Below are 20,183 nucleotides of genomic sequence, written 5' to 3' on the forward strand. Positions count from 1 at the left end.
TCAAAGTAACTAGGAGTTACTTCAGAAGCAGGTATTCCGATGATCCTCCAGTTACTATAACAGAAATATTAGAATCTTTGCCATCTAATGCAGAGAGAAATTCCACTGAAATATTAGAGTCTTTGCCATCTAATCCAGAGAGAAATTCAACAGTAGTAGCTGAGGAGGAAACCACTGTAATAGCACAGGGTTCAGAGCCAAATGAAGCTATAATAGCAGGTCCTACTCTGAGCTTGGATTGGTATATGTCAGACAACTACGATCGCGCGGGGGATTCTACTGCTACTTCCACTGCTACTTTCACTGCTATTTCTACTGACGGAATAGATGCCCAAGAAAAGAAGTGGTCAATGAGGTGATGTCTCACGACAGACCCTTTGCGTTCTCGGTTGTTGATATTGGAACTCAGACCGTTTCAGAGAGAATTCTAGAAACTAGACTCCTAGAGATGTTAGATTGGATCTTTTCAGGCGATGGAGAGGCATTTTCTCATGTTACTCTCGCAGAGGTTCGAGTCCTCTTCGGAAGGCTCTGCTTGCTTGAAGGCTTGATTGCTGGAAGTGACTCTCAACAAAAACAAAGATTCACGATTGCTCTTCAGTTGGCAGAGTCACGATTGCTCGAAGTGACTCTCACTTCAGTTGGCAGAGTCACGATTGCTCGCTTTGGCCTTTTTTCATTGAAAGGCTCGAAAACATTCGGAATAGACACAATTTTCTAGTATGGATCAGAGCGTAGCCTATATATTGGTTTTATCCACCCAGCACTGATAGCGTTATTGGAGATATCGGGTTCGAATCCCCTTCAGTGCGTTGCACGTAACTACATGTTGCGGGATGGAACTAGGTCCACGAAGTGCGGTTACACCCAATAAATCCCTTCATAGTGCGATTACACCCAATAAATCCCTTCATAGTGAGGTTCAATCCTTCTTCGTTACTTAAGAGAGTATTTTAGTATATGAATTAACCTTGAAATTCAAGGAAAGGTCTCCCTGGCCTTGCTCGGTCTCCCTGGCCTTGCTCGGTCTCCCTGGCCTTGCTCGGTCTCCCTGGCCTTGCTCGGTCTCCCTGTGCTTGCCTTCTTAATGGAGGTACAGGGGCGGATTCCTCCCTACTATTGCCAATTCCGTGGTTGGCTGAAAGCGGTGATCCCTTTTAGTAATAACTTGAAGAAATCTGAGTACTCTAGGTCCGGGAATGGATGATCATGTACCCTCATGACGTCCTGGGTCCGGGTAGCCTTGATAAATAAGGTGACCGCTGTGGAGGCGGCATACGTAGAAGGGAATAGAGGATGGTTCTTTGACTATGCTATCTTAGGAGATGACTTAGTAATAAGCTCCCCGGCAGGTAGCTAAGCAGTATAAGCGCCTTGTCAAGCGCGCTGGCATGACCATCTCTGAGTTCAAGTCATTGGACTCTGAGAATGGGTCTTATGAATTCGCGATTCATATGGCATAATGTCGATGCGTCTTCCATCTCGTACAAGATGGTCACAACGTGTACGACGTTGCCTTCGCTTTATGAACCTCTGCTTTTCTCTTCCCTTGCAGGAACCTTTTTCCTTGCTCTTTTACCTCTCCCGGAAGCACTGATAGCGTTGGAGCTACCATTAGATGGCGGGGTTCAAATCCTCTGAAGTGCCAAGCACGTAACCCTTGGCGAGATGGAACGATATAGCTCTGGATTCCCATCAAATTGCGTATTATAGAAGAGATAAGTCTTAGCTAGGCTTCGCTTCGATTCCCAAAGAAAAGAAAGAATTGGTTATAATAGAAGTCTTAGCTATGCTTCGCTTCGATTCCCAAAGAAAAGAAAGAATTGGTTATAATAGAAGTCTTAGCTATGCTTCGCTTCGATTCCCTTTATTTTCTTTTCAAGAATTGGGTATTATAGAAGTCTTAGCGTAGCCTACGCGCCTTAGGATCTTTCCCGGAATTGAGTATTAGAAGAATTAGCTAGGCTTTGCTGGAGGCGGCCCACGTACCTTTTTCTTTTATTTGAAAGGATCTTTCTCTCTATCTCTATCTTTTCCTGAAATAAAGACTAGCGGAGGTGATGAGGCCTCTACCTCTCAAATTGCCTCTACTTCAAATTCAGTAGCCCCTGCCGGGAATTAAAAGCCCTATACATACCAAATTCACAGATGGCAATTATGGGCAAAATTAGCTTCATACTTCTCTTGGTATTTAAATAGATGATGATGCGAAACCATGAGGAATAGATTCGATTTTCTACTAGTATGGATAAGGGCTCCACCAATATACGGGTCCCACGGAAGCACTGAAGGCTAAATTGGAGCTACCGCTACCAGTAGGGGTTCGAATCCCGCACTACACGGAATGTTGCGAGATGGAACGATATAGCATAGCTCTGGATTCCCACAGAATTGAGTATAATAGAAGGATTAGCTAGGCTTTGCAGGAAAACAGGGTTCCCGGTTTTTTGTTTTTCTGCTCCATACCATACGAGGTCCCCCGGCATACGGGTCAGAGTTGGAGTGACGCATCACGGGAGCTGATTTTATTACCCGCTTTAAGGACAGGTTACTAAACGAGATCTCTCAGCGAGCGTTACAGCAGCCCGTAGCGGATGGGGAGGGCGACAGCCCGACTTTCTTTCCCCGCCTTCAGACCCGTTCCCCCCGGCAAGTCGGGACAGGTCTTTGGGCATTCTCTTCCAGGCCGAAGTTCTCTCCAGTTTCGGGTCGAGCTGGTTCGTTTGTTTATGCGGGAAGGTATGAGGGATGATCCTTTTCTGCCGGGAATCGGGCTATTGAGAGCTGCCGGGAATCGGATTTCTCTTTGCTTGGCGAATCCGGGCATCAGGAAGGGTTCGAGGGGCGGAACCTTTAGGGGCCAGGAAGGGTTCGAGGGGCGGAACCTTTAGGGGCCATGAGGAGACGCTCACATTTCATTTAAGGTGCGTGCCCTTTTGAACTCTGATTAGTGCCCTTCTGAACTCTAGAAAATGCCATTTCTCACTCCGACAAGATAAGATCTTTATGCGAAAAGAGTGCCATAAATTTCGTATATAGATGAGGCTTGAAAATAGGAGGATGCCTTTACTTTAGAAGTGGGGAAAGAAACTATATATGCTTTTCCTTCGTGGGAAGTTGTTGTGGGACTAGCTGTTCCTTCGTGGGCATCCTTCGGGTGCCCGTAGTGTGGGACTAGCTGTTCCTTCGGGTGCCCGTAGTGTGGGACCAGTGCCCTATCGTCAGTGTGGTACTAGCTTTTTCCAACCAAGTCACAGTATCAGGACTGCTGGTGGCACGTGGTAGCTGGTGGCGTGGCGTGGTAGCTGGTGGCACTTTACTTTACTTTAAAGGTACTAGCTTTTCCCGGTGGCACTAGCTGCCGTGGGGTACTAGCTATCCCAACCAAGTCACAGTATCAGGGTTGAAACGGTCAATTGGCATATATATCTCCTATTTTCTGATATGAATATTGGGGTTATTAGTTTTTCCTTCCGAGAAAGATCCGGCAGGTACGTGGGCCGCCTCCAAGAAGCAAAGCCTAGCTAATTTTCTTCTGCCTGGGGAAAGTGAAGCTTGCTTGCTTCCGCTTGCTTGCTTGCTTCCGCTTGCTTGCTTGCCTCCGCTTGCTTGCTTGCTTTTGTTTGGGAACGGACAGGACCGATTGAATAGGGAATGTAAGCGATTGAATGGGGGATTGCTTTTTTTGCCCGATCGATGTCCGTATCAATCGGCCTATTCCGCTCGGATACGTTCCATTCCGTTGACTGATTCCCGGGATAAAGTGCTTATCAGCACGAAACCGGGCCGAGGCGACGATTCCCCCGCACTCGATCGGAGTGATACGATCATATTTCCGGGCATAGGATATGGAAACCGAAGGGATAGCCTATTGATATACGATCTCTGTGTAGGTCATAATCCACTGCAGACCAGAAAAAACCTCTAGTATTTTCCCATCGCTGCGCGGGGTGCTCTCAGAACTTGGTGGAAATCCACTTGGTGGTGATTGGAGATAAAGGATTAGCTGCCACACCGGCTTCCTGACGGAGACAACCAAGCGGCAACGAAGGGCTAGCGTAGCTTTAAAACGAGCCTTTCCGCGTTTCAAGTATCTGCTTCCGACTGCGGGAAATTCCGTACATAGATGCGGCTTGCCTGCTTGGTCGAAATAGCACAAGAAGTGCCTATCGGCACAAGGGTCTCCGGCCCGACAGGTCGAGTGCCAGAAAGAAATGGCACGAGAATTCCGTATATAGATCAGATTCACCGGGCGGGTGAAACAGGATGAAACAGAAAACGCCAAGCGTTTTCACCATCAAGCATGCCGGGCTAAGGGGGATGGTGGTACACCGCTCCCACCAAGCAGAGCTTCGCGTTCTCACCGAAAGTTACAAACTGCCATAAATATCCCGGGAACCCTTTCCCCTCTGTTTCTGGCGGGCGGCGTTTCTTCTTAGCTCTTCCGTTCACGTAGTGAACGGAGCGATAAGAGCCCGCGGCGGAGAGTAAATGGTTTCTCATTCACGCGAAAAAACACACAGCTTGCTTACGTTCACTTCAAGTATACTCCGTTTTCATCACAAAAATGTATTACGTCAAGATTCGTCACCGAAACCTAATCACACTCATATTCCGGAAGTTCCTGGATCGTGTAAAATAATTGTAGTTCCAAGGGCACCCCCTAATTTACTCGAGAATGTCAAATTAGCCATAGAGAATCCTCGTGGTCAAAAACGCATAAAGACGTGAAGCAGAGCTTTAACCAAAAAATCGTTTCCATTCAAAAAATTTTTATTGAATCAAGAGTCAGAGGGAAAAGCATATGTCACTTACTTAGCATAGAGCGTTTCGCGGGGGCATATTACGTACAAATTTTCAGAGAAACTCGGTATGATTATCTCTTTCCATTATCCAGTCGAAATATAGAGAAACTCTATTCTATTTCATTTCTCAATGGCCACAACTTTTTCGTCGAAGGAACTTCCGTAACTGAAAGAGAATTTCGAGATCCTTGCGCATCTTTGAGAGTTCAAGGTGGTTATCGTCACTTCAGCTAACACAGAAGGGGAGACTTCTTCTTCATGGAGTGGCTTCAGGAGAAATACGGAAAAAACAAGGGGTCTATCGCTTTATTGCCACCGCACAACACCATTATGTAGTCATTTTTTTCGTCATTCACTTTACAGGTTCTATTCCTCTGGATCTTCCGCCCAGAAGGGCCGAACGGCTAACTTATTGCCCACCTCTTCACCCTGGAGCCCCCACAATCTTTCCCCCCGGCGCGGTGTAACGCATCTGGCAATGCTCAAGCATAGGGAGCTAACCGGCGAAAAGCCGCGGCTTTCGTTTCTTAAGGAAATGGGGCAACAACATGCTCCTGTGATGGAAAAGTTTGCACATGTACCCTTAGAAGATGCCCGGGCTGCCCTAGCCCTCGATTGGGTTGATGCAAATCATATTGCAAGGGAGTGTTCGGGAGGGCGTTTTCCGGCGGGAGGGGACTTCTACGAGTTTGCAGTAAGCCTGGGAGCGCACGTGCGGAATCATATCGCCGAAGCTATAACCGGGGGGTACCCCTTGGGGCCGGAGGAAACGCGGGAGATCCAGCACCTTCTGGAACAAATCGGGGGTATGGCCCCAACGTTTGCCCCCGGCGTACTTTTCCCCCTAATCCGTAGCTTCTCTGAATGCGCAGGGGGTGTGGATACGGCGAATGATGTGCTTTCCGGCCGCCCCGGGGCGGCAAAGCCGGAAGAGCTTGCGCAGGCCCTGCTTGAGGAGGTTGGAAGCTCAAGCCCTTCCTTCCTCCGGTCTTATTACTCAGGACGGATAGCCGAGTATGCGAGCCTGCTAGCATACTACCACGGGCGTTTGTTAACATTGCTCCCCGCGGCCGCGCAGTCACTTTATCCCTTAGCGGGTGCCCCCGCCGCAGGCATAGATGAACCCGGAATCGAGGAAGCCCCGCATACAGAGCAGGCCGTGGATGCAGAGGAAGCCCCAGCTGGGGGGGGAACAGGAGGAGGAAGCGCCTCTTCGGTTAGCGAACCACCGGGTCTACCTCTTCTCCTCGGAGTTGCCGCGGCTGTTCTCCGGCACCATGACTCCCTTCTTCCTGTTGGGATTGCCCTGGGAATTATCTCTCTTTTACTTAGACTGTGGCGGGGCCGCAGGCCGATACAGAAAGGGAAAGATGAAGTGGCGGCAGTGCCAGGAGGGAGGGCGCGGATAGGGGCGAGGGCCCCCTGCCCGAGAGCGGAGCCCAGATGCTCCAACTCTTGGAACCGATTGCCCAAGATATCGATCACACGCAGCGGTTATACGGGGAACTGGCCGGGATTGCGGGCGGCGAAATCGTTCCCGAGTCTGATGCGGAGGGCGCGGATAGGGGCGGGGGGGTCCCCGTTCCGGGCCCGATGGAGATGATCGACTTAGATATATAATATCAACATGACAGGTAACGGGCTGCTTTACCCCTTCCCGAGAGGACCTCCGCAAGCGCCTTTATTCGACATCATTTGTATTTCGAGGTTTGGAAGCAGAGAACAAATAGGTTAGGGTTTTACCTTGCTCGCTTGAATAGGGTTTTCCCTCGAGGTGGGGGCTTAATGAATCCCCCCCTCCCTTCTAGCGTAAACCCGTAAAGGAAATTTCAATCAGTTCCGCTGCGATGGACGGGACCGACCCATCACTAAAGATTAGGGCTATACGGATTCGAACCGTAAACATTCTCGGCTATGCAGATCGGAATATAGAAATTCAACAAATTTATTCATTCCTTTTCCACATATGGGGGAGAATAATACTTCTTCTACTGGAGGTGGCGAGGATTCTTCCAATCCGACGGACTTTTCTTATCCTCCAAACGATATGGATGAATCGACGCGAGAGTTTGTGCTTAAACATACATTCATTGATCAACTAGAATTGCCTGTTAAGACTTATAACTGTCTTAAACGAGTTGGTATACGTACGATCTGGGACCCACTGAATTACAGTCAGGAAGATTTAGAGAAAATCAAGAACTTTGGAAGAAAATCTGTAGATTAAGTATTGAAAACTTTATGGGAACGTTTCGATATAGAATTACCCAAGAACAAATCGTATGTTGATTGGAAAAAAGATGGGTAAATACTCAAATATATTTTACCTAGTTCCCAACCCATTCCTCATTCTACCCCTTAGGGGGTAAACCGAAACCAGTGGAGGATCGGTATCGGTAAGAATCGGGGTAGACGAGTTAACTTTGTTTGTTTATCACGCCACGGGAGGAGGAGACAGTTAGTTATCTGACTGGATCTGGGGGGGTCTTGGATCGAAACGATCCCACCCCAGATCGACTATTTACCACATGGAGGATCGGCTTTTTTTGGTGCCAGATCGATCCTAAAATAGTCCCGAAGTTGAAGATCCATCGATGGGTAAAGCTGCTCCGATGCCTAACCGAATAGCTACTGCAGTACCAATCGGAGAAACCGTTGTAGCTACTGAACGTCGAAATGGATTCTGAAATTTATTCACATTCTCGAGAAAAGGCACGGTCAACGAACCTGCCGGTACCGACGCCATCAAAGGGACACCCAATGATTTATTAGGAACTGTACGGAGTATTTGAAACACGGGAAAGAAATACCACTCGGGTAGTATCTCTAGGGGAGTTGCAAAGGGATTCGCTGGTTCACCGATCATCGATGGTTCTAGAACTGCCAAACCTACGGTACATGCAATGGTTCCTAAGATTACTACGGGAAATATATATAAGAGATCGTTGGGCCAAGCAGGTTCTCCGTAGTAGTTGTGTCCCATACCCTTGGCTAGTTTTGCTCTTAAAACAGGATCACTCGGGTCAGGTTTTTTTGTTATTGGGATAGACTTCTCACTCCCCCGGTAGAATCGGACGTGGAGATTTCTTATCAGCCGGCTCAAGCGAATCCTCGAATATTTCCGTTTACAAATTCCATTGGGGAACCGGAGGAGTCGTAACTTCATAATAATCTCTGATACTTCCCGAAGCGAGAACCCTTGAAAAACGGAGAGTTATTCTACGGAATAGCTTATTATCCGAGTGAGCTTAAGAAATTTCTCCTCAAGAAGCTTCTTGGATGATCTCGTATCCCACACACGCGTCGTATCTACCCACAGATACGAGACTCTTGAGAAACAGTACCTGTGCGGGATCTTAACTTGTTACAACTTCGGCTTCCTCTTCCCCCGGATCGTTCTCTTACTCCGACGGTTGTTTCTCCGCATCGTACCAAATGCAGAGGAAGTGGATGCATTTTGAAAACCATATGTTTGAAGGGGTGAAACTGCCTGTGACTCGGGTATGCATGGGATTAGACGGAGCCTTAAGGATGAGTTCGACCATAGGAAGCATTCCCCAAAACACCTCATAGGAAGTGTTTTCATATCCAAGTTTTAAACCCCAATTATGAGGTTGGGGAGAGTTGGAGCGGAGACACATACCTTAGTGTGGCAGCATTCGGTAGAAGATCTGCATAGCCTATGTTTCGATACAAGTCACACACTCCCATAATCCGATCTTCCGCCTCCAGACACTTCAATTCATTTCCCTCGACAATTCGAGATAGGAATTCGGTCCACTAAGGAGTCTTCTATTTCTCTTGGTGAGAAAGACTAGTGGCAAGGAAAAAATAACCCCTCATCTTGTAGATTGGGGTCCTCCCGCGGATAGATCAATCAATACCACCCATCCGCTGGATTATAGATTTTCATTACAAGGGACCCGAAATGCCTTGTTTACGGATCATCGGGAAGTGCATTAGCATAGAAACAGCTGTGAGAGGCGGTGAGACGAAAGTGTGTGAACTATAGAAACGAGTCAATGTAGATTGACCTACACTAACACTTCCTCGTAGTAGCTCCACCAACGGAGATCCTATTAGAGGAATGGCTTCCGGTACGCCGGTTACAATCTTAACTGCCCAGTAACCGATTTGGTCCCGAGGCAAGGAATATCCGGTTACACCAGAAGATACAGTTGGTACGGCTAGAATTACACCAGTAACCCAAGTTAATTCACGAGGTTTTTTGAACCCTCCTGTGAGATAGACACGAAATACGTGTGGAATCATCATTGAAACCGTCGTACTTGCTGACCATCAATGAACAGATCGAATTAGCCATCCAGAATTCACTTCGGTCATTATATATTGAACTGAGGAAAAAGCTTCTGTAACGGTCGGGCGATAGTGAGAGGTCGTGGCGGAACCAGTAGCTACCTGAACCAAAAAACGAGTCGATGTGATTCCGATGAAAAATGTTCACATGAGGAGGAACATATTTACTGGTAATGTCATCAGCAATCGCCTAAATCTCAAGACACTCTTCGAACCAATCGTATACTTTATCAAGATAGGCGGGCTTCTACGACCCCCCCCCATACAAACTGTACGTGGGTATTCAACCTCATACGGCTTAAACGAAAACGTCTGAGTAACCCTCCGTTCTACTACTAATCACTTCGTGTGGCGAAATATATTGATCGGACACATTCCGATCCGTGGGAAGGGAAGGGAAGGGAAGGGAAGGGCTTTCCCGGATTTCAGAATCAGCATCAATGATGAAAATATTATCGTATAATAATAATCAATGCATTGCATTGATTTTCGCCTGGACGATGGGGCGATCGATCCGAAGAGCCAAAGCTTTCACGCCAGTGAAGCGGTAGGATTCGTGGCAGCAGAATGCCTGGCCTCCCTGGCTCTCGTGGATGGCTGCGGGGACCGGCAGCCATCCAAGGCTACAGGGTACGGAGTCGAGGGTTCTGGCCGTGACGCGGCGACTTCGCTTAAGGATGGGAAACCATCCGACCAACAAGAACCTTGTCTTCACTTTTGCCCTGGATAAGTACCCTGCTTCCCTTTTTCCCCGGGTTCTACTGTAACCCAAAGACGGGTAGATCCCGAAGGGAAGCCCCGGTTCCACTGGAATTTCCAGGAATATGCTGGTTTAATTCAGTTGATTTTTACTTTGGAATCCGGAATCAAATTGAATAAAGCCCGTAAAAATTCTTCAATCTGCGGAAAGTATCCTAGGAGGTGCATTGAGCGTTTCGCTTACTCAACGCTCAATGCACCGGAGGTAACATCAATATTTCCCGCTCAACCTCCAGCCGTGTAGTTTCAGCAGAACCCGAAGGGGTACCTCAGCAGAACCCGAAGGGGTACCTCAGCGTCCGTGTGCCAATAAAAAAAGCACAAAACAATAAAGCCCGAAGGCGGGGAGTTTCTCCCTTCCCTTTGGCGGTTCCACATTTCTGCTAGTTGAGGGGATCAAGATTCTTCCATACTTAAGCGGACTCGAACCGCTGGCATCCGCCACAGGGTAAGCTACCGTCTCTCAGGCCTACCTGAATGATTCTACCACGGAGGCCGGCGATAGACAATGACTCCCCTCCGAACACGGCCTACAACTCTCATTGTACCGTGCTCTCCGAAAAACCTTTCGATAGGACAGTTCGATAGGATGGGGTAAGTCCTATCCGCCCCGTCCTTCCTTCCGTCCTACAGTTCGTTCCCGTCCTGCAGTTCGGTAGGAAAGCAGTAAAAAAGCAAACGAAGATTATCGATCCATGCTTACGTAAAGAAGCAAACGAAGATTATCGCCTTTCGGCACGGGTTTCGCGCGTTCGCCTTGGCTTTGGCAAAAGGCCATGGTTCGCCGGTACGGCCCTGTGTAGCCATTTTTCCCCGGGAACGAGCCGACCAACTCGATTGGCATGGGAGGGCTTCTCCGGTTTTGCAGACCTTCCGAGCTAGAAATGTTTACAGCGGGGAAAGGATTGATGCAACCATCGTAGTAAAGCATCTCGGAATCATTACGAAAGGGAATCAATGCAAAGTGCATCGCTTGCTTTTAGGAATAGTTATAGCACGCGCAGAGCCTATCGTCAATCCAGGGATGGAACAAACAGGTAAAGAAGCGGGCACAGAATGAATGCGCGACTGCTTCCGGGAATGATGTCGAGTGAACGACTGATGAAGCCCAAGGTAGAGGCCTCGTAAGACCGGTTTTCGGAAGCGTCGAAGGCCCCGGTGCGTCGAGTGGGATCCGGGTGGATCACACGAGTAAGCGAAAGGGGCACCGAATGTAATATATCCTTTTACACATTATTCTGTCAAATTGATTCGCCGGCCAATGTAGAAGGCATAATCGGCTATCGACTCCAACAAGAATCAGTTTTTATCCGGAAAAGTACTTGGACTCGGCACTGGAACTGTCCTATCGCTACGCAAATCAGATCCCCCCGGTAATTCTGATTTGCGTAGCTTGTGAAACCTTGCAATCCCGCTACTTCATCCTTGCAGGGACGGGAAACGCTCCGGCTGGGGGAACAGATGATACTCTATGCTTTTGGCGGAACTGTCCTATCGCTACGCAAATCAAATCATTCTTCCCCCGATTTGATTTGCGTAGCTTGCCTGCCTCGCTTCGCTCGGTTGTCGTGGACCGCCTACTGCCGGGACTTGCTACGCTACCGAGAAAGAAAATGAAGACTCTCTCTCCTCCCTGACGAACCGGGTAGAATTTACTTCATTCCTTGAACCCCGACGTCTAAACACGTCCAATTCGCGTTAAACGCCAGTCCCACGCAGCCTAAGGGCAGCTGCGCAGTCTCCTTTCGTGCGAGACTCTTTGTCTCGTATCACCATCCCCGCCCACCGGCAGGGACGATTTGTCTCCCTGTTTTACCAGACACCTATTTACCCGCACATAGCAAAACCGCGTACTGCGCTTACCCATGCTACATGCGTGCGTGAGTGCTAGTTACTCTGCTCTAGGACAGCCCATTGCTGAACCTCCAGGGTCGAAGCGGTCAAAGTCAACCCCTCCTACCCCCGGTGCCGGGACCATGCCCACGGCTGCGCTTCGCAGAGTCCCATCTCATAGGATCGTTACCACAACACTAGTGGTTAGAGATCCAGGCGGAACACTTTATCCTACGCTACGGGGGAGTTGGCAATTTCCAGGGCCTCCGGCCGTATTGGACTGGCACTACTGAAAGGCCATTAAGTCAACCTTTTCGGCTTGCCGGTAGCCTTTTACCCCGCCCAGTAGATTCGCCTAACGCTTATTGGTTCGCTAGCCTAGTAGTTAGCTTATTAGTTCGCTAACATGTACGCTGTCCCGGCGCTTAGTATGCAAGTTATCGTATAATAATGAGAGCTTATTAGGCTATAAAGCTATCAATAACGCTAACACAGTTTTGTTTCGGAATCGAGATTTTAGCACTCCCAAATCAATCATCCCTGTCTTTCCACTGATCAAAATCGGTCTTTTGATAAATCGGGCATCATGTAGAAAGAAAAGTCATACTTGCCGTGCGCTCGCATCGCTTCACTTTGCTCGCCCTTGCCTTCGGCTGCTTCACAGTCAAAATTCTATCCATGGGACAGAGGAAGCCGAAAGGTCCCGTACCCCACCCCACCTCATTAGAATTCGCCGGGGGTACCTCACTGCGTTTAGGGAAAGCGCTGAGTGGCGCTTTATCCCGGCGGGGCCTTCCTGCGCTTCCCCTTTTCCGGAGGGGTAAAACGCGGGGCGTTTTCATTGATTTGTCGAAAACGCCTTCTCCAAAAAAAAGTTGAGCGACTAGAGCTATTAGGCAGATCCTTGTGGTATTCGCACCTCTCGACCGACAGAGCTCCGTTGGTTGGCACTTAGCTCGCTCCAGTTCGATCGACGCTTAGCTGGCATTTCTGCCAATGACAATCCGGTTCGCCAGTATAGCCAGAGAGATCAACTCAACCACGCTACGCCACGCCACCTGCTCGACTTGTTGGTAGGTCAAAAGGGCTAAAGGTTCAATTGATAGATGAAGTGGAATCGTATAAATGGTAACAAAGACGGAAGGAATCGTCAAATTCGTTTTACGATTCGTGCTATCGATAGCCGCCCGGAGCAACGGGTTTGACCGGCTGGAAGTGAAAACTCTATAGGACGCCGCAGACGACACCTCGGCACACAAGCTAATATCCATCATAACGATGGGCATTACAATGAAAGCCACCAGAGAAAGGGAGATGAAAGCGAGGCGCCGAAAGGAAAGAACGATAAGGAAAGAAATTCCCTACTTGCTTCGATTTTTGCACTCGTTTCCGGCCAGATCGTGAGGGGTCTCTGCCTAATTCATCCCTTGGATGTGAAGGTACGCATTTCACTAATCTTTATTGGATTAACCATAGGCTTCTCCATAGTCATAGGTAGGACTCATGTGGGAAAACAACTGCAGAATAAAATTACAAAGATTTTCTTTTTTAGGTGGAGAAGGAGCTAAAAATGGTTATTTTGGACTTTTCTGGGGTGTAGAAAGCAGCACTACATCTGTCGCTGGACGTTGTTTTGTAAACATAATGGGTGAAAGCAGCTGGAATTGCTGTGGTGTCATGGCAGTGCGGTGTTCTGGTAAGAAGGTCACTACGAAAGATAGCCTTGAGGGATATTCGTCATAAAATGTTAGGTATAAAAGTTCAGGCACTTCCCAGTGTCCTGGATTCCGTTTTGGCAACGGAGACAAGTTTGGGGGAAGTAAGAGGAATATTAGGGTGACTCTAGAACTTTGTCGTGAATTTTGTTCCCCGTCTTTCCCTTTCTTTTTTCCCTTCTTTTTGCCCTTTCCTCGTTGGGAACAACAGCAGAATTCGGGAACAACGCCCCACCATTGAGCTAGCGGAGGGCGCGGAGCGTCGGCATGGTCGCCTCAATCCTGCCCGCTTGCCCGAAACCTCGGGCTAGGTCGCGAGTCAGGCCAACCTGGAGTAAGCTTCGTATAGCGGAGCCGACCGAGGTTTCTAGGGAATTTTTTTCGTGGATAGTGGCAAGGAAGCATAAAGATCTTATCTTTGCTCCGCACTCCGCAAAAACAAGCTCGCTTGGTGAAAATGGTAAACACGGCAGACTTAAAATCTGTTCCGAACAACGAACGGATTATCGGCTCGAATCCGATAGCGAGTATCCATTAATAGTGTCTTCCGATTCGTAGATAGGGGCGAGTATAACTTAATGGGTCAGAGTGTCAGATTGTGAATTTGAAAACACGGGTTCGAATCCCTTTTCTCCTTGATGATAGTCCTAGGACTACTCCCGGGGCCCGTGGCAAGGTTAAGGGGATTAACTGCCGTAATCTCCGTTCCGGACAGGATCCTCGTGAGAGGGTCCACCAAAGGCTTACCCTTCCGCCAGGAAAAGAAACCCGTTCACTTTGAACTATGAAAAACCTCAGAAACACGGCACAAACCCTTTGTATTCCCTGTATTACTATACGGAATTGTTCTCACTATTTGGCTTCGTCGATATCGATAGTGCTGTCTGATCATTCAGGCCGTACTCGCACTTCAGCCTCCATTCGTACAATAAATCTAGGTTTATATGCTGGCCGGGTTCGTTCCCTTACCGGCCGTATCTCTGGAGCGTGCGGTAGCCGCTTCTTCGCAAGAAGAGAAAGAATAGGGATAACCTTTTATGTTGGTCTACTGGGGTTACAAAGTCCTTTATTTCAGCGCTCGTTCTCAAAGCCCACACTAATGAATTCTTCTCAATTGGATTCACCCTGGAGCCCCCGCAATCTTTCCCCCCTTAGCGGCGTAACGCATCTAGCAATGCTCAAGCATAGAGAGCTAACCGGCCAAAAGCCTAGCTTTCCTTTATTAGGGAAATGGTGAACGAGCAGGCCCCTGTGATTGAACGGTTTGGAAATGTCCCGGACGCTCGTTACAATCTCTGGAATGATTGGAATAACTTCAATGAAGTGGTTAAGCAGTGTGCAGAAGGGGCTCTGCCGGGGGGAGAGGCGTTCTGCGAAGTAATAAATGCCCTTAAGAAAGGAGAAAATTGGGCGAATCTTCTCCTCGGCGCAATAACTGTGAATTCGGCAGGGCATTCCGAAATAATTCATTGGGTGAACCAAATTCGGGCACAAAGAATGGACTTTTACCGCCATGTGCTGTACCCTGCGGTCACTCATCTAATTGGACTCGCGTGTCTCGACGAGCACGTCAACAATGCGCGACCGCTACGCTTGCGGGGAGCAACCCTGGAAGCGTTCGTGCAAAATAGAATTGAGGGGACAAAAGTAACCACCCCAACCTCCGTTAGTTGTTACCACGCGGGAAGAATAGCCGAGTATTTGGCCAATTTGGCGTACTCGCACGGACGGTTATTATCATTACTTCCGTCAGGGGCACATTTCTCATATCCACTCGTTACCGAAACCGCCATTGACACGGCTCTCGCGGTAATCGCCCAAGAGGAGGCCCAAGAGAAGGCGGATCTCAAGGGACTGAGGGATTTTGCAGCTAGTTGTAGGAGCGCCGGGGCACCATACGTGTTGGAGGTGCTCGCCGGGCAGCAAGAGCCCCACCAGGCTAGCGCAACCTCCGAGGACGCGGCGCCTTCCGCGCAACCGGCTGAGTCCTCCGGGACCCGCGGCGAGGGTGCCTCTTCGGTTAGCGAACAACTCGTAGCGAGGTTACCTCTTCTCCTCGGAGTTGCCACAGCTGTTCTCCGGCACCATGACTCCCTTCTTCCTATTGGGATTGCTCTGGGAATTATCTCTCTTTTTATCAAAATCTGGGTGCGCCGCAGGCCGATACAGAAAGGGAAGGGCGGTAAGGGAGGTGTGAGGAGGGAGGAAAGCCCTGGAAAGAAGTCAGAGGGCCCATACTACCTGCCTAACTCGGTCCGTTAATGCGCATAAGACCATGGGAGTGTATCGGATCGAAAGATGCTAGCAGAGAAAATTTTCCCTATATTTGATCAATACCCATGCCTAACCAGTAAGCATTTCTACTACGAAAGAGTTCGTCAAGCCCATCAGATATTGGAGGATCCAAAGCTCCCAACGGAGCACAAGTACTACATCCGTGGGAATTCGAGGAGTGCTACTCTTCCAGAGACTTATGTCAATCCTGTTTGGACAACAAGTATGGCTGTTGACTTCGATTGGCCTACTGGCTTTATAGAGGCAGAGAGATCTTATATGAGAGGGACGGAAAACAACAACGGATCTCTATCGCGGTTGGCTTGACTCAAAAAGAATTGGATGGGCCTTTATTAGAGGCTATAGGACGGAGGCTACATATTCCTACTCAGCTCATTGAAAGGCCGCGCCTCTATCGATTAAGGACTGTCCACAGTAGGGCAGTGCTTGGCATAAGTTGGCTCTTCGCCGATTCAAAGGTATGAAATCACTGGAGCTGAAGCTCCGGTCGAGGGCCATCTACTATAGGAATAATCGGGAAAAGCTTGAGCAGACCCGAAGGATTCTCCAAAGGAAAGGCTTCATGACAAGATGATAGATAAAGGTACAGTCCGATCCATACAGAGATACATGGCGTATAACGTTAAGCAAGCACAACGCTGCTGAGGTTATTTAACATATATGCCATCCCTCTCTAAGTGGTATAACCAGTCATTCTGGAGGAGCTGTTGATTCAGCCATTTCTAGTCCTCATTCATCAGGTGTTTCCCTTATTTCAGGTTCTATTAATTCTATAACCACTACCTCCAACACGCGCGGACCCGGAATGACCATGCATAGATTACCCCCATTCGTTCGGTTTGTTTCAGTTACAGCATGAAAGATTTTCTTTTTTTTGCAGATTTGGCGTTTTTCAAACATTTCCGCCGGGGGTACTTGTTGGTTCCCTAACGGGAACCCTAGCAACTCAGCGCTTTATCTCCGGAGAAGCGCTTTTTGTGGGAGAAAAACGCCACTCTCTACCTACACAATCCCCAGCCGCTTCGCATCTGGGTACAATTGAATCCGCTACCTGCACAATCGAATCCGCCTAGCAATCAAATTCGCTACCGGGAATTTTATACTTCCTGAACTAGAATTTGCGTTATATTTGTCAGTGACAGCATCCTGCCCTTCAATCCCATACAAGCCAATTTCTAATAAACTTCCCGGGGGCTTCCCCCCTCGTGAGAGGTGGGAAGCTTGCTGGGGGATGAGCCCCCCAGTTAGAGGCACCTGAGCTCATATGCACTAGTGTTTTCGCCCAACGTCGCACCGCTGCCCCGGGGTAGTATTCTCTAGATAACGACAATCAGGCCCGGAGGTTACCGGTTCCCTGATACCTACTCAAGGCGCCCACCCCTCTCCCTCTCACCCACGGGGAGTGGAGAGATTAGGCGAGTGGAGATTAACCCAAGATTCTCTTACAAAACTATTTCTAAATGAACATGAAATATGCTTGTATATTTAGTCTAGTTGAGCGTCTTAGGCGCGTCTCCTGGCGGTGGATTTTGGAAAATCCACGGCGGTTGTCCTCATGGTTGAATTTCCCTTTGGCAACCGTCCTTGGTCGGCATACAAAGGAATTAGGTATTACGGCGTTTGTTATTGCTCGGAAAATTGTGAAGATGTATCGTGAATCCCCTGTGTCCTGCTGTCTTTATTTGAAGCAGTGCCATCTCGCCTTGATTAAGGCTTTGGGCTCAACATTACGGTTCACGTATACACCTTCCTCCAGGTTAACCCAATGGGACTTTCCAATCCGTTTTTGTCCCCTGAGACAAGAGCTGGGGAAGCTCCTCCACAACTGGCGCTCGGTGGGAAGCTATCCCCCATCAATTTGAATTCACGCGATGAAAATAAAAAGAAAAAATTTGTCGGATATCGAGGTACTATTCATGTAGTACCCGAACAAGGTGCATCCTTCTTAATCCTATCACCATCCAATCTTTTTCGTAACCCCCTGCCCCCCGACCCAGACGGAGGGGTATATGGAAGGGGGGGTGCATATTCCGATAATTCTGGATCGGGGGGTATGACTGTCTTTCGTAACAACATAGATTCAAAAGATCCCCACTCGGATTCTGATGCTGGATCTATTTGGAGAGGTACCGCAGGACCAAAAGGAGTATTGACAGATTTTGGAGAATTTTATCCTACTACTGGTGGAAGGGGAAACAAAAAGTTGGGCCTTTTAGGTGATTCACAAAATAGCCCCTACTCTTTGTTGTTTTCCTACTCCGTATCAAGCAACAAAGTCTCTTTTGCCGAGGATCCCTTTGTCGATGAGTCAACAGATGCATCGGGACGTAGGTATTGGTATTCAATAGATGAAAATGAATCGATATTTGAATACTCCCCAGATTTATTGGTGGGAGGATCCTTCCCCAGATTGATCTTCCCCCCATCATATTTCCCCGGAGCAAGAATTCTGCCTATTAATCTCGGACTTCTGGTCAGTGAAAACGCATGCATTTACGGGGGTGATATCTGCCTCCAATCCGGCCAAATCATAGCTATTCACCGAGAATACTCACCAATCAGAACAGCCAAGCCTCTCCTAGCAACTGAGGGGGCGACTATTCATAAGAATTACGGAGATATCATTGGGAAGGGGGATACATTAATAACATTACTACACGATAGATCGAGGTCTGGGGATATTATTCAGGGTTTTCCAAAGGTTGAGCAGTTGTTGGAATCTCGTTCCACCGCTTTTACCTTAGCAAGAATCGAAGATATTTCTGATAGATGGAGGAGAACTATTACAAGATTAGTTGGTAATCCTTGGAGTCATTTCACGAGTGCCGGAATAGGTATGGAAGATTGTCAACTGGTTCCGATTGATCAAATTCAAAAGGTTCATGGATCCCAGGGGGTGTAAATATCCGATAGGCATATAGAAATCATCATTTGACAACTGACATCGAAAGTAGTAACGTTGGAAGATGGAATAACTAATGTTTTCTTACCCGGAGAGCTTATTGAATCATCATAAGCGTAACGAATGAATCGCGTCTTAAAAGAATCGAATTTCTACGAACCTGTTGTATTGGGAATGACAAAAGCATCTCTTAACACTACTAGTTTTATATCAGAGGCGAGTTTTCAAGAAACTACTCGGGTACTGGCTAGAGCCGCTATTCGGGGTCGAATCGATTGGTTGAAGGGACTGAAAGAAAATGTCATCCTTGGTGATCTCGTTCCCATTGGGACCGGCAGTCAGGAGGTTATTCGTCAACTAGATGTAGAGAGAAATACGGAATTTTATTTAGCTATTAGTGATTTTAACATTTTCAGTCGAGAGGCAAGGGATATTCCCCCTCATACTTATTACGGGAGGGAGCCGAGTTCCCACCATAGATTAATGATTCACGAAGGATTGAGACAACCCCTCCCCGGAGTCAATATTGGTGAATGAGATTCAGAATCATTTTGCGACGTAGCATCTCGGGTATGTCTCACTCAATAATCCCGACCAGTGAATCGTAATAATTACGTAACTTCCATAAAAATCAAATCAATCTGCGGCTTTTCGTAGTTTTTTTTTTGGGGGGGGGTAAAATGCAACAGAAAAATTGGAATATCGATCCAGAAGGGATGATGGAGGCGGGGGTCCATTTCGGTCATCAAACCCAAAAGTGGAATCCCAAGATGTCACCTTATATATTTACGGAACGGAAAGGTGTTCACATTCCCGATCTAACTCAGACTGCTCGTCTCCTATCCGAAGCCTGTGATTCGGTATCCAATGCAGCGACGGAGGGAAAAGAATTCTCAATAGTAGGTACAAAATACCAAGTAGCTGATCTAATTGCATCGGCTGCGACGAAATCTCGATGTCACTACGTGAATGAAAAGTGGCTCGGTGGCATGTTAACGAATTGGTCCACTACAGAAACACGTCTCCAGAGATTTCAATATTTGCAGAATGAAGAAGATACGGGGGGGTTCGATCGACTCCCGAAAAAAGAGGCATCGATTCCGAAAAAACAATTACTTCGATTGAAGAAGTATCTAGGTGGAATTCAATATATGTCAAATTTACCCGATATTGCGATAATTACTGATCAACACGAATAATCCACTGCTATTAGAGAACGTATCACTTCAGGTATTCCTACAATCTGTGTCGTCGATACAGATTGCGATCCAGATCTCACAGATATTCCGATTCCAAGTAATGATGATGCGCGGTCCTCCATTCGACGGGTACTGGATAAATCAACACTGGCTATTTCTGAGGGTCGTTCGAACTCAAAGATATTGAACTTAATAGATAGTGAAATCAGTAACTATCCCAACTATTCGTGGTAGAATGAAACAGAGACTTACCCCAGAGACAGCAATATGCTGTGATTCTATTATGGGGACAACCCTGGGATTATGTAGTGATTAGGAATCCACTTGATTGTTCTGTGCAAATCATTCTTCCCCACGT

This window comes from Dipteris shenzhenensis, unplaced genomic scaffold (genome assembly GCF_047967505.1).
Source record: "Dipteris shenzhenensis isolate YYH24624 ecotype China unplaced genomic scaffold, Dip_SZ_1.0 scaf0027, whole genome shotgun sequence".
Taxonomy (NCBI): domain Eukaryota; kingdom Viridiplantae; phylum Streptophyta; class Polypodiopsida; order Gleicheniales; family Dipteridaceae; genus Dipteris; species Dipteris shenzhenensis.